The sequence below is a fragment of the Lepus europaeus genome, chromosome 1 (genome assembly GCF_033115175.1).
Source record: "Lepus europaeus isolate LE1 chromosome 1, mLepTim1.pri, whole genome shotgun sequence".
Classification (NCBI taxonomy): Eukaryota; Metazoa; Chordata; class Mammalia; order Lagomorpha; family Leporidae; genus Lepus; species Lepus europaeus.
In genome coordinates, this window is record NC_084827.1 from 108,376,324 (window position 1) to 108,391,658 (window position 15,335).

The 15,335-nt window shown below is 39.1% G+C and overlaps 1 non-coding gene across 1 annotated transcript; it reads left to right on the forward strand.

Moving 5' to 3' along the window:
• The first annotated feature begins 267 nt into the window (after nucleotides 1–267).
• LOC133768399 (U6 spliceosomal RNA) lies at nucleotides 268–374 on the forward strand. The gene has a single exon (XR_009866948.1). It is a non-coding gene; the product is annotated as a U6 spliceosomal RNA (small nuclear RNA).
• The last annotated feature ends 14,961 nt before the right edge of the window (nucleotides 375–15,335 follow it).

Below are 15,335 nucleotides of genomic sequence, written 5' to 3' on the forward strand. Positions count from 1 at the left end.
TCAAATAGAGAATTAAGTGTGAGATAAATAAACCTTTCTTTATGAAGTACCCAGGCAGGTATTTTGTTATAGCAACAGTAAACAGACTAATACACTAACTCTACAGAGTACAGAATTAAACAATATGTCTTTGACCAAACTGATGGTCAAGGGAAGTCAGAAAATATTCAAAATAGCAATTGTTCACGTAGTCAGCAGTTCTGTACAGTCGCGCATCTATAATCATTTAAATCTGTTTTCCTTAAAGCCTAAAGAAAGAGATAATGGGTGCTCGCTTCGGCAGCACATATACTAAAATTGGAACGATACAGAGAAGATTAGCATGGCCCCTGCGCAAGGATGACACGCAAATTCATGAAGTGTTCCATATTTTTAGAATTTGTTGCCACTCATCCTGCCCTGCAAAAGATGCTTAAAGATGTGTTACACACAGAAACACAGAAACATGGTCACCAATATGAAAGAAGGTAAAGGAAGGAAACCTCACAGCAAAAGATCACAGGAAGCTCAATTTCTCTTTGACATAGAATTAAACTCTGATGCTCTGTTAAAGCAATGTGTTAAAGTAATCTATTATGTTCTCTTGAAGTCTGTTAAATTCTAATTGTTCAAAAACAGCTGAATTTTTATTAAGAGCTATGGGTTATTTAAATATGTGCTTATTTTCAAAGATTTGAATAATCACCTTGTAACAATGATCAAATTTGGTCTATGTTATGTCATGATTTTAAGGAATCTTATTTCAACCAGATATTTTGGATTTTGAGCCTTCTTGGCATTCTTGACAGGCATTCAAAATATTAGAAGTACTGTCAAGATGTGATGTGGTACCAAACTTTAAGTTTCTATAATGGAAAATGCTATTAATACAAATGTTTGAGAATTAAAAAGTCTAATGATCTTGTGTTACTAGACATGATAGTTATCTTAATGAGAAAGCCCCAGAGGCCTAAAGGGTTAAATACTTGTAAAATCCTACAGGTGCTTTCAAAAATACTGTGAAGTAAGCAAATGCCTCTTGTTGGTTGATGAGTTTATAATTTTAAACATGGCGACTTAAAGTCTTTTGTCATCCACAGTTATATATGATTTGCTGCTCATAAAACTAAAGCATTGTTGGTTCTGTGTTTAGCTGTCCTCCTATAGGTTCCTATGGACTTTTTCCAGCCACTTCTATTGTATTCAGTACTTTGGGATGGATCTGTAAACAGATGAAGCCAATAATGTATTAACAGTACCAACTGAGAGAAAGTATGGTTAACTGAGGTTACTAAAAACAAAAAGCAATTCAAATCAATTGGCAATCTACAAAAATAGTTAAAGATTTTAAAAGCTATTATTAAAATTGCTATATTGGTCTATTATGTTATGTTATATGTGTGTACATATTGTATGTCCACATGGGGAAATTTTATTAAGAGTTTTATTTTAAATGGCTTATAGATAAGATTGTCCATAAATTTAAGCTGCTAAAATCAATCAAAGATACATTTTAATTTGTGTGACCTGAATCTGTGTATCATATGTTTTAGACTTGTTGGTAGAAAGAAACTAAAAACATTTTATATGGTTGTGCTTAAGTTTACTGGTTAAACAAACTACACCATGTTAGATATTTAAGAGGTGTTTTCAAATACATGATTCTTAAAATTTATAGAAGGCATTGGACCTTCTGGTAAATGTTTTCTTAAGTTGTTATCTAATGGTTGAAACGGTTTGCTAAGTATTCATGTGATATTGCTATTGTCAGCAAGCGATCTAGGACTTGCTCCCTCATTTCTCTATTCTAAGCCCAACTTGTTCTTTCATTTCTCTATTCTCTTTAAGGTAGGAAACTAATTCTATTATGAAGGAATCTGTAGGATGCACAATTTAATCTTTAGACCTTATAAAAGAGATGGCTAACATTTTTCTGTAATAGCATAGCCAAAATAAGAACTTACATAATAATCTCATAGCTAGATTTACTTCGCCATCAGCGAAGTATACAGTAAGTAGAAAAAACCACCCTTTCAGACCAAAGGGAAAGAAAGTTTTAAAGTGAGAATAGAATTTTCCTCATGGGCATTGTCTACCTTAGAAAAACTACTACAGAACATGCCTGTGACTATAGACTTGTAGTTCAGGCCACCGAAGATTAGAGATGGGACACGGGCACTCCCTTGACTTGCATCCTCTGGTCTGCTTTAACACAAACCAGGAGGAAAAGAAAGCTCGGCATCAGAAGCAATGGGTGGCAGGCCTATTAATGGCTGATCTGTACAGTGATCTGCCCTCAAGGAGACCCAACAGGCCAGTCCACTGCAGTGCCTTTCAATGTGGTAAGCCTGAGCTTCAGCAGGAGTCAGCTTGTGAAGAGCCCTGGCAGCTCTGCCAAGAGTTGGATCACTGGAAATGGACCTGCCCTGGAGTCGAAGGATGCCCAGGTCAGAGCCACAGATCTTATTGGCTCTAAGCTGAAAAGCCCTTCACTCAGCCCAACTTCCAAAGTGACCACTGCAGCTGAGGGGACAGCCAAGTAGGGTCAGCAACATTGCAGGCAGAACTGTAAATTTCTTGTTAGAGATGCCCCCTGCCTTTACCTGGCCAGCTCTCCTCCCAGGCCAGCCAAGTAATGAAAGTCAACAGAGTGCCTTCCCCTAGGAGGTTCACACCTCCCTTAGGATATACCCCATGAGAAGAGATAGGTAGGTCTGGGCCTCTTAACTTACAAGGCCTAAAGCCCACCAGATTATTATCAAGCCCCTTCTATCAGGTTCTATTTGCCTCTCAATCAGAAAACTTAATTGTAGCTTAGACAGCACCTTTCTTAGCTCCTCTAATAATGACTCTGTCCTTTGTTCTAGACCCTGTCTAGCATACTTGGGTCTCATTCCTTTGTAATCATAACCTCTACTCTACCACCAATGGCTCTACTCCCAACCTGTGTGTACTGATGGTCCTCTTCCCCACTTAATGCTGTATAATTGTTCAAACCTGGTAAATGCCACTCTTAGGATCATTGGTTACTATCCTCACTCTGTCCTTTATGACCTTGTCTAAATATGAGCAGAGTCGGTAAACTTGGAAGGCTTCCATAGCCTTGGCAACTCATGACGACAGCCTAGGGTGGTTCACTTGCTCCTCATGTGGGATCTCTGTCCTTAATGTGCTGTACATTTTGATTTAATGCTATAACTAGTACTCAACCAGTATGTTTCACTTTGTGTTTCTATATGGGTGCAAACTGTTGAAATCTTTATACTAAATTGATCTTCTGTATATAAAGAGAATTGAAAATGAAAAAAAAAACAGATAATGGGAAAGAATAATGCTACAGTCTACAAATCCTAGGATTTGTACTAAAAACATTTGTCATTTTTTAGCTGCTTCTCATCTGAATTCTTTTTGTACGCTTGTGAAATTTCAGCCGTCAACTGCAGAAACTCCAGAGTCCTCTATTCGCTTTCACGGGCTCCATTGTCTTGAGGGCTCAATCTGTATCCTTCCTGGGCACTGACATGGGAGGAAGTGAGAAAAGAAGCAGGCAGTGTAGAATTCATTCTGGCAGTAATAGTGGCAGTAAGTTTGAGAACCCTGTCAAAGCGGCAGAAAGGAGGTCATCCCGACGCCAAGGTAAGCAGCAGGCAATCCAAGGTCAGGGGAATGAGACGCACGAACCATTTACCTGGTGTTTGGTGGCAGCAGAAAAAGTATTCTCGCCACTGGAGATCTGTAGCATAATTTTAGCTTCAAAGCTGCGTACTTTACTTTATCCTGCCTGCCCAACTGTTTTTAGCCTTTTCTCCAATGTTCCAAATTATTCTGTGAGCTACTCAATATCCTTTCAACAAACCCCTTTTCCACTTAATCATCCAGAGTTGGCAATAAGAACTCTGATGGAAAAATAATAAATGTGCTCTAACACAGAATAACAGAAATAATGCTTCTCTTAGTTAAATTAGATTTTATAAATAAATCCATAGAATGTATTTGGTTTTTTACAAAAAAAAAAACAACAAAAAACTTCTCAACAGTAATTAGTAAAATTTTTTTATTAATACAAAGAGAATAGATTTCATGTGTTTCATAGACACAATTCTAAGATGATAACCATATTTACCTTCCTATCCCTCTTCCTCCCTCAACCTCCCTCTCTCCTTCCTTCTTTTTAATCTTTGTAAAAACATAATTTTAATTTACTTTATAATCACAGGCTTAATGCACCACTAACCACAATATTCAGCAAGTAAAAAGTAGAAAGACCACTGTTCCACAGGACTGCTTTTTAAAGTATTTTCATAACTAATGCTATGCTCTAAAGGGGAAACATTTTCAAAACACCTATTGGAAAAAATTAGACTTCTCCCATAATAATGTACCCCATGGATGGCTGAGTTTCAATGGGAATGCCTTAAAGTTATGATATTATTAAGTAGAAACAAACACTCTCATAACCAACTTTCAAGAGAACATATTCTGCATGTGACTGATGCAGTCTTCCTGGGATGTGTTCTGGAAGACGCTGTCATTTTCGGTTCTACTCTAAGAGTTCAGGGACTTGCTGAGCATCAACATTTCCTTATCGGTTGTGAATGTGTCAGCCACAATTTTTATTGAGTCTACTTTATATTCATTCACATTTCCTCCTACATAAACTCTGTGTAAGGAATTTCATGGATTTACTCTATGCTATATGAACTAATATTTTAATTTTCAGTTCCATTATTTTGTGCTGTCGGCTTTTATAAGTATACATTTGTTTGTAATTTGTCTTTTGAAGAAACAATGTATATAGTCAGATCATTTTTTCCCTATCAAGACTTTAAAAAAAAAGATTTATTTGAAAGGCAGAGTTAGAGAGAGAGGGAGAAACACAGAAAGAGAGAGTCCAGATGCTAGTTAACTCCCCAGTAGCCACAACAGCCAGAGCTGAGTCAGGCTGAAGCCAGAAGCCATGAACTTCATCCAGGTTTCTCATGTGGGTGGCAGGCGCTCACCTACTTGGGCCATTTTCTGCTGCTTTGCTAGGTGCATTAGCAGGGAGCCGGATTGGAAATGGAGCAGCTGGGACTCACACAGGATGTGGGAGTATTGCAGGCGGCAGCTTAACCTGCTGTGCCACACATAGGGACCCTTATGAAGGCTTCTGTATAGTTAATTTTCATTAGTCCAAGCAAAATCTGACCTTTGTGTTTCTATTTGCCCATTTTTGCTCTTCATTTTTCATTCCAATGCTCATAGCCCTTCCTATTTGGAACTCATTCATTCCATGTTTAATGTAAGCATCTTAGAAAATCACAGTTGGTTTATGTAAATGATGTACTAAATTTACCTAAATTGCAGTGTGATGTGGATTTCACTGTTTCTTGCCTCACTTTCATGAAGATGACATTTAGTGGTGACAAAAGACAAGTTTACATGTAGAAGAAGACAACAATTTCAGGTAAATGCAATAAATAAACATGGTGATTCAGTACTGCCTGAGTTACTTTATGAAGGGTGGTCTCTTCTGAGAATGTGTTGAGCTGAACTGAAATGTGTTAAGTATAATGTTATCAAGAGCATTCAGATAGAGAAAACATGAGCTCTGAAGCAAGAACAAGCTGTATGTGATACACGCATACAGCAGGCAACTGCTGTGTCTCTGCACACTGAGGCAGAGAACAACTGGGCCTGGATGAGGCAGGAAAGGATGGGATCAGGGAGGGTGAATTCTACTGAAGAACCACCAGGAGCCAGTGGAAGGCTACAATAGCAAGAGAACTATGCAGTTTTTATTTAAAAAAAAAAAAAAAACTAACTCAAGATGCTTTGAAAAAATCAACTAGAGGAATGATCAGACACCAGGAAAATCAGTAAAGAGATCATCTTGTGCACATGAGATGTGATGATGACTTAAATGATCATTGGATGGAGACAGGAGTTTGCAATGCATGTTGCCAAAAGAGGAGAGAGTTTCACAAATTTCCAAAATGAGATTATAGTCAATTGTTTCAAATGCCACAGAGCTTAAGTAAATGCATGCAGGAAAGAGGGTACTGGGTTTGACAACTTGGAAGTTGTTGGTAACAGAGAGGTTAATATTGGAGGTTATTTTTGTTAGAAAAAGAAAGGAGATTTCTCACCAAGAATACCAGATTCTACCCTCTTCTGCTTTCTTCCAAGAATCCCCTGAAAATGACAGCAAATATAGAGTTTCATATATTCTTAAGGAGAAAGAGTTAGAGAGGCTCCCTGACAACACCATTTTGAAGCCCGGAAAGCACATTAATTAGTGTAAGTGTCAACAGGATGGACAAAGGTTAATGCAAAGCAAGCAGGAGTGAAAGCAGAGAAGTAATCCAGGTTGTCCAGCAGGACACAGAAAGGATCAGAAAACCATGGTACCTGATGTCTCAGGCAGGGAGGGAGAAGTTGGGTTCTCAACAGAATTGGCTATCAGTCTAGGTTCCAGTGAGTTAGACCAGCCAGTTCTCCCCAACACTCAAGCATAGACCTTGAGATTCATTCACAGGAGGGAGTAAAACAGAGGGCCTCTTGACCAGCAGACACCAGCACAGGTGAAGACAGGGGTCTTGTATTGAAAATGCACAGTGGCGCTGGCACTCCGGGTTCTAGTTCCAGTTGGGGCGCTGGATTCTGTCCTGGTTGCTCCTCTTCTAGTCCAGCTCTCTGCTGTGGCCCAGAAGGGCAGTGGAGATGGCCCAAGTGCTTGGGCCCTGGACCCGCATGGGAGACCAGGAGGAAGCACCTGGCTCCTGACTTTGGATCCGCACAGCACGCTGGCCGTAGCGGCCATTTTGGGGGTGAACCAACTGAAAAGGAAGATCTTTCTCTCTAACTCTGCCTGTCAAAAAAGAAAGAAAAAGAAAAAGAAAATGCACAGCTTGTTCCCTTCACCTAGGAACAACTGAACTGACTCCCTCCAGGCAACTAACTGAAGGATTTCCTCCTGGGAACAAACTTACTATTTTCTTTACCAGTGCGAAGGCCCCAGTTAGGCTTGTCCCACACTATATAGCTTTTCAATAAATATTTGATGCCCTTCCGTTATAGATAATTAGTCAATTTGAGAATCACCAGACATTTCAGGGAAGCATCTATTATGAAACAGAGAGTATAACCAATAGGGAAAAAAGAAGCAAAATAAATAAATAAATAAACAAATGGCAGCAGCTTGGAGGAAACAGACTTTACAAGTAGCTGAAAATGTAACTGAACACTTACAGGATGGGCATATGGCACAAGTCACCACTTGGGACTCCTTCGTCACTTATCAGAGGGTTTGAGTACTGGCTACTTCACTTCAGATCCAGCTTCTGGCTAATACCCATGCTGGGAGGCAGCAGCTGATAGCTCAAGTACCTGGGTCCTTGTCACCATGAGAGAAACCCAGCTTGAGTTCTGGGCTCCTGGTTCTGACTGGCCCAGCTCTGGCTGTTGCTGACATTTGGAGAGTGAGCCTGTGAATGGAAGTTCTCTTTCAAATACAAGTGAAAATAAATAAATAAATGAAAAAGTAAATAAATAATTGGAAAGAAATCCACCATTTATATTAGAAAGATAAAAAGAAGGACTGGTGCTGTGGTACAGGTTAATCCACCTGCGGTGCCAGTTCAAGTCCCGGCTGCTCCTCTTCCCATTCAGCTCTCTGCTGATGGCCTAGGAAAGCAGTGGAAGATGGCCCAAGTGTTTGGGCCCCTGCACCCACATGAGAGAACAAGAGGAGGCTCCTGGCTCCTGGCTTCAGCTCGGTCCAGTTCCGGCCATTGTGGCCATTTGGGGAGTGAACCAGCAGATGGAAGACCTTTCTCTCTGTCTCTCCCTCTCACTGTCTGTAACTCTACCTGTCAAATAAATAAATAAATAAATAAATAAATTTTAGAAAAAAGATAAAAACAAATCACATTCATAAAATAATACAGCTGTATACAAGAAGCATTCAGAGAACAAGAATGTGCTCTTAGAAATTACAAATGACAAAAATAAGAAACTCATGGCCGGTGCCACAGCTCACTAGGCTAATCCTCCACCTGCGGTGCCGGCACCCTGGGTTCTAGTCCCGGTCAGGGTGCCAGATTCTGACCCGGTTGCTCCTCTTCCAGGCCAGCTCTCTGCTGTGTCCTGGGAGTGCAGTGGAGGATAGCCCAAGTCCTTGAGCCCTGCACCCTCATGGGAGACCAGGAGAAGCAACTGGCTCCTGGCTTCGGATCAGCACGGTGCCCCGGCTGCAGTGCGCCGGCCACAGAGGCCATTGGAGGGTGAACAGAAAAGGAAGACCTTTCTCTCTGTCTCTCTCTCTCTCTGTCCACTCTGTCAAAAAAAAAAAAAAAAAAAAAAAAAAAAAAAGAAAGAAACTCAATAAAAAGCTTAGAGAACTATATGAAGAATATCTTATGGAAAATATAATAGACAGATATGTATAGTGTTGTTTAGGTGAGTGAAGCTGCTCTCCTAAATAGATTGGTAGATTAGTGTATCAGGACCTGTTACAAGATTTCCAGAAAGAAACTAAGAACAGAAAGGAGACAAAATTCATGGGGCTGGCGCTGTGGCATAGCAGGGTAAGTAGCCACCTGTAGTGCCAGCATCCCACATGGGTGCCAGTTCAAGTCTTGGCTGCTCCACTTCCAATCTAGCTACCTGCTATTGTGCCTGAGAAAGCAGTGGAAGGTGGCCTTAGTCCTTGGGCACCTGAACCCACGTGGGAGACCTGGAAGAAGCTTCTGGATTAAGACTGGCCCAGCTCCAGCTGTGGCGGCCATTTGGGGAGTAAACCTGCAGGTGGAAGATATCTGTCTCTGCCTCTGCCTCTCATGTGAATAAATAAATAAATCTCAAAAAAAGAAATATTCAGAAAAAGAAATATTCAGAAAAAGAAATATTCAAAAAAGTAATATTCAGAAAAATATTCAAAATTCAAAGATATTCAGAAAACGCCTCAGAATTTAAAGAAATGAGTATTTAAGGAGCAAAATCAAAATATATTGTAACATAAGGTTTATGAATGAATTTGAAGAACACTGGGGCAAACAGAAAATCTTTAAGTATTCAGTAAGGAAAAAAATAAGACCACTAACAAAAGATCAAGAATCAGTGGAGATTTCAATACTGGAATTTAAAAGAAAATGAGGTAACACTTTTTTTTTTGACAGTCAGAGTTAGACAGTGAGAGAGACAGACAGACAGAAAGGTCTTCCTTCCATTGGGTCACCCCCAAATGGCTGCTATGGCTGGTGCACTGTGCCAATCCAAAGCCAGGAGCCAGGTGCTTCCTCCTGGTCTCCCATGCGGGTGCAGGGCCCAAGCACTTGGGCCATCCTCCACTGCCTTCCTGGGCCACAGCAGAGAGCTGGACTGGAAGAGGAACAACCGGGACAGAATCTGGCACTCCAACAGGGACTAGAACCCGGGGTGCTGGCACTGCGGGAAGAGGATTAGCCTAGTGAGCCGCGGCACCAGCCAAGGCAACACTTTCTGTTAAGAGAAATGTCCTACAGAATAATAGTTGATGGTTGCCTGAAGAAATAGAAGATAATATATCCACATGACATACTTCAAATAAGCTGGAGCATTTTGGAAGGAGGAATTTACCTATTCCAGGATCCTTGTATTTGAAACAAGACGAAGGATGAAAAACAACATCAACAAAACAGTAACTCTCCACAGAACCAGAAGAGGTAGCATTAGATCTGCAGCTTCAGTGAAGGCAAAGCAAGAGTGGAACTTTCATATAAGAGTTTTCTGATCAACAAAGAAGAGTAAAAGTTGGCAGAGTAGAAGTTGATACGAGAGTGGAGACTGACCAATTTAGAGATATACAGAGGATGTAGGAGCTGCCAGAGAGTATAACAACAGTAATGGACGATACAAAGTCACTGACTTACAGTGGTGCTTGAAGTAAAAAGGGATGCAGTTTGTTGAAGGCCACCACAGTCATCTCAGGGAACCCTAGACATTGGTTCAGCGGGTAGTCTGTCTATTCCATGTGTGGTCTCTGGGCCAGCCACCAAGTTACCATCAACACAGGCTGTACCCTCAAGATTAATGAATCAGAATCTATAGGCAAAGAATATCCTCAGGCATGTGCAATAAAGTTTAAGAAAAGTATTATTATTTTTTAAAGATTTATTTATTTATTTATTTATTTGAAAGTCAGAGTTACACAGAGAGAAGGAGAGGCAGAGAGAGAGAAAGAGGTCTTCCTTCCACTGGTTCACTTCCCAATTGGATGTAATGGCTGGAGCTGTGCCAGTTCGAAGCCAGGAACCAGGAGTTTCTTCCAGGTCTCCCACATGGGTGCAGAGGCCCAAGGACTTGGGCTATCTTGTATTGATTTCCCAGGCCACAGCAGAGAGCTGGATAGGAAGTGGAGCAGCCAGGATTCGAACCAGTGCCCATATTGGATGCCGGCACTGCAGGTGGCAGCTTTACCTGCTATGCCACAGTGCCATCCCTGATAAGTATTAATTATTTACCTGTAAAATATGATGCCTCTATTTTCTCCTGTGTCTAGCAGTAGACCCACCAGAAGCTGCGAGTGTAGACTATCATGGAATTGTCTTCCTCCAAAACATCATTATGTCATGACACCTCACTGATGACATTACTAGACGGTGACCTTCTTGAAGACAGATACTATTTTGCATATTATTAGTCCCTCATGCCTAATATTCCTAAAACACAAAATATATTTCCTAAATATTGAAAACTGGAGAGGAAGAGTGACTAAATGTGCAGAAGAAATCTCTTCTCCAGTACAAACTGATTATGGCTTAAGATTTGGAAAAGGCAATTAAAAACAGAAACCCATAAAAAAGGACACCAAATATTTCAACTCACACCTATATTGCATACATATTAATTGCTTTAGGAATACTATTAGGCCGGCGCTGTGGCTCACTAGGCTAATCCTCCACCTGCGGCACCAGCACCCCAGGTTCTAGTCCCGGTTGCTCCTCTTCCAGTCCAGCTCTCTGCTGTGGCCCGGGAAGGCAGTGGAGGATGGCCCAGGTCCTTGGGCCCTGCACCCACATGGGAGACCAGGAGGAGGCACTTGGCTCCTGGCTTCGGATCGGCACAGCGCGCCGGCCATGGCAGCCATTTGGGGGATGAAAAGTGGAAAAAGGAAAACCTTTCTCTAACTCTGCCTTTCAAAAAAATAAATAAAATGAAAAAAGAAAATACTATTAACTAGTTTCTGAGAGTCCTACACCTTTCCTGCACAAATCACACTAAAAAATGGATTGTGGGCGCAGACTGATGAGGTCTTTGCTAATTATAGACTGAAGTGATCTTCTGTATATAAAGAGAATTGGAAACGAAAAAAAAAAAAAGAAAAAAAAAAACAACCTGGTGTTAAAATGGAAATGGCATAGAAAATTAATTAATTTGAAAAAAATTATGTAGGATCTCTGTCTTTAATGTGCTGTACATTGCTATTTAATGCTATAATTAGTAATCCAATGGTAGTTTTTTCACTTGGTGTTGCTATGTGGGCAAAATGTTGAAGTCTTTACCTAATGTATACTAAACTGATCTTCTGTATGTAGGGAGAATTGAAAATGAATCTTTACACGAATGGAGGGGGAGAGGGAGCGGGAGGGGGGAGGGTTGCGGGCAGGAGGGAAGTTGTGCGAGGGGGGAAGCCATTGTAACCCATAAGCTATACTTTGGAAATTTATATTCATTAAATAAAAGTTTAATAAAAAAAAAATGGATTGTCTTATGATATTAATTTTTACTGTCTTTAAGTAAATTGTGAATCTTCCTGGATAATTTTTTCCTTATCTTTTACAGTTCTTATCCACCCATGACTTGGCATTTTTAAAAGACTTTTTTTCTGGGGCCAGTGCCATGGCATAGTAGGTTAAGCCTCCACCTGTGGCACCAGCATCCCATATGGGTGCTGGTTCGTGTCCCAGCTGCTCCTCTTCTGATCCAACTCTCTGCTAATGCTTCCGGGAAAGCAGCAGAAAATGGCCCAAGTGCTCAGGCCCTGCACCCATGCAGGAGACCTGGAAGAAGCTGCTGCCTCCTGGCTTCAGATCAGCCCAACTCTCGCCGTTGCAGCCATTTGGGGAGTGACCCAGTGGATGGAAGACCTCTCTCTGCCCCTCCTTCTCTTTGTCTGTAACTCTGCGTCTCAAATAAATGAAGCTTTAAAAAAAAATGAAGCCAAAATTGACAAATGGGATTACATCAAGCACTGCAAAAGAAACACTCAGCAAAGTGAAGAGGCAACTGACAGAATGGGAGAAAATATTTGTAAACTATGCAAATGATGAAGGTTAATATCCAGAATCTATAAAGAGCTGAAGAAATTCAACAACAAAACCAACGATTCAGTTAAGAAATGGACAAAGGACTTGAACAGGCATTCTTCAAGAGAGGAAATTCAAATGGCCAACAGACATTTGAAAAAATGCTATCATTAGCCATCAGGGAAATGCAAATCAAAACCACAATGAGGTTTCACCTCACCTTCTTAGAATTGTTCTCATGCAGAAATCAACAAACAAAGGTTGGCAAGGATGTAGGGGAAAAGGTACCCTAATCCACTGTTGGTAGGAATATAAATTAGTGCAGCCACTGTGGAAAACAGTATGGAGATACCTCAGAAATCTGAATATAGACCTACCATATGATCCAGTCATCCCACTCCAGGGAATTAACCCAAACCAAAAGAAATCAGCATCTGAAAGAGTTATCTATACCCCTAGGTTTATTGCAGCACAATTCACAATAGCTCAGATATAGAATCAACCCAGATGTCCATCAACTGAAGATGTCCATCAACTGAAGACTGGATAAAGAAATTTTGGTATATATACACTATGGAGTACTACTCAGGTGTTAAAACAGAAATCCTGTCTTTTGCAACAAAATGAACACAACTGGAAACCATTTTACTTATTGAAATAAGCCAGTCCTAAAAAGACAGATATCACAAGTTTTCCCTGATCCAAGATAACTTATAGAGTACCTGAAATGTAATGTGCTGGAGTGAAATGGACAGTTTGAGATTCAATGATTGTTGATAGCTCTTGTCTCTTCTGTTGAACTCTTCTACTTAGTGTAGGGTTAACTTTATGATAATAAGTAAACTGCAGTATATCTTTATAAAAATTAAGAGTGGGAATGTGAGAGGGAGGAGGAAGAAGGGTTAGAGCATGTGTGGGAGGGAGGGTAGTGGTGAAAGTATCACTATGTTCTTAAATCTGTATATATGAAACACATGAAACTTGCATAACTTAATTTTTTTTAAAAAATGACTTTTTCTAGATTTTCATAAGAATTAAACTTTGTTTTCCCAGAAATAGCTCTCTATAGTTTTGCACTTTTTTTTTTTGATAGTTAGCACAGTACTTGTTACATTGTCTAACAGCAAAACCATTCTCTGGTAATACAGAGCCTTAACAAAATTCATCATCATTGGTAATAAGAAATTTTATTTTATTTCTTGTTTTCTCCTATAGCTAATTGTGTGGTCATGATCCAGTTTCAGTGAGCCTATTCTGCTGACCTAAAGAGGGATGGCAGTACAGTTTATCCATCCAGGGTTCTCAGGTCTTGTTCTTTAGAATGAAGGCAATATGCCAGGTCTTCTGTAGCAACTAGACCATTCGCCACAGCAGCTTCAAATTGAGCAAGAATTTCACAATTTCACACTTGAGTGCCTTCAAATCTCTCAGGTGGACAGCTGCCAGGCTCCATAAATACCACCCTGTTAGTATGGTTCCAAATCTCAGATTTTTCAAAGGCACCACTCACCCTAATGGGCCAATCCTTAATGAAATTAGTTGTAAGACATTTGAGCAACAGCCAGAGGCTCCTATAATCAGCTAAGCAGGACTTGCCCTGTGAATGAATTTTACTCAGTCATAATAAAATCAGCCTAATCTAAATACAAAGTGTCTTCAACAAGTTAAAAAATTCATATTACAAAAAACTATAAATAGGATTTCAAATGACCTTTGCATCCTTATCTTTTAATCATATTTTCTATGAACTTTTGGAAGTATCCATCTAGACTTCAGTGATGATGACATGACTGAGCATGGAGGAACATCGAGTTTTTAAAAATCATTTATAACACATCTTGGAGAAGTTTGCTTTTAGAGCAATGACAAGCTCTAAGGGCAGTATTTGCTCATGGTTGTTCACATCTTGAGTATCAAGTTGAGAAACAGAAATTAAACAAGTGGGCACTAGAATATATTTAGTTATATCTATATTGGCTACAGTATGGAGATATGTCTTTACATATCAAATATGAATAGCGAGCTCTTCATAAGATATAACATCCCACTTACATTCACTATTTCCAAAATATTTTTCCTTCTGTCTCACAAGACATAGCTCAAAGGCAATGAGAAATCTACCACAACTTCTGATACAAAATTAGGTATACAATAACTATGAGTTGAGTTGAAATGAAAGGTGGCATAGGAATCAATTAGAAAATGAGTTTTTTTAAATGCAACTTCAAAGTTACAGACAATGAGAAGATGGGGCCAATAAAGTACAACTGAGGCTCTGCAAAGTTTAAAATATGAAGGCAATCATATTTTAACTTCTGGAATAAAAACATGAGATATAAAAACATATATACACAGTCATTTTATATATATATTTATATATTTTATATATTTAATTATATATACATTTAATGACAACAGAGCTAAATTTTCTAAGCATCAATTTAAAAATTACTATCAGATGCTCAAAGAATATTATTAGAAATTAGTATAAAAAGTTCTAAATATCTAACAGAATCTTCTCTATTCTCCAGTCTTTATGCCATTATTCTCAAGCATTTGAATTTTACATAAGAACTATCAAGTAGCCCTATAATTGCTTAAAATTGAATATATAAAATTCATGTGGCCCCACTTTTTACCAATTATAGATTTTACCCAAAAGAGGAAAAAAGTTAATAAGATGATTACAATAGTGTTCAAGATTTTTTTATTGTGTTTTCCAAATAGATAAAAATAAGGTTTTTAGATGAAAAAACATTACCAAGACAATCTATAATTGAATCAGTAACAAATAAAATTTAGCTTTATATGAGTCAAGTATTCTGCATTTGAAATTCAATATCACAAACATTCAAGATTAGTGAATTTTGGTAAGAAAAAAGACTAGCAGAAAGGAAAAGGATACCTTTTCAACAGAAGGTAATTTATAATTTTTTTTTTTTATCTTTTAGTTGCTTTGGGAAGACATCCAGTATAGTTACTTAAGAAAACTCTTTAAGGAAGACTTAAGTGTATCAAGTAGTGTGAGCTTCAGACTAAAAAATATTTTAAAATTTGCAAAGAAATTTAAGTGTTAAAATATTCTTCTTA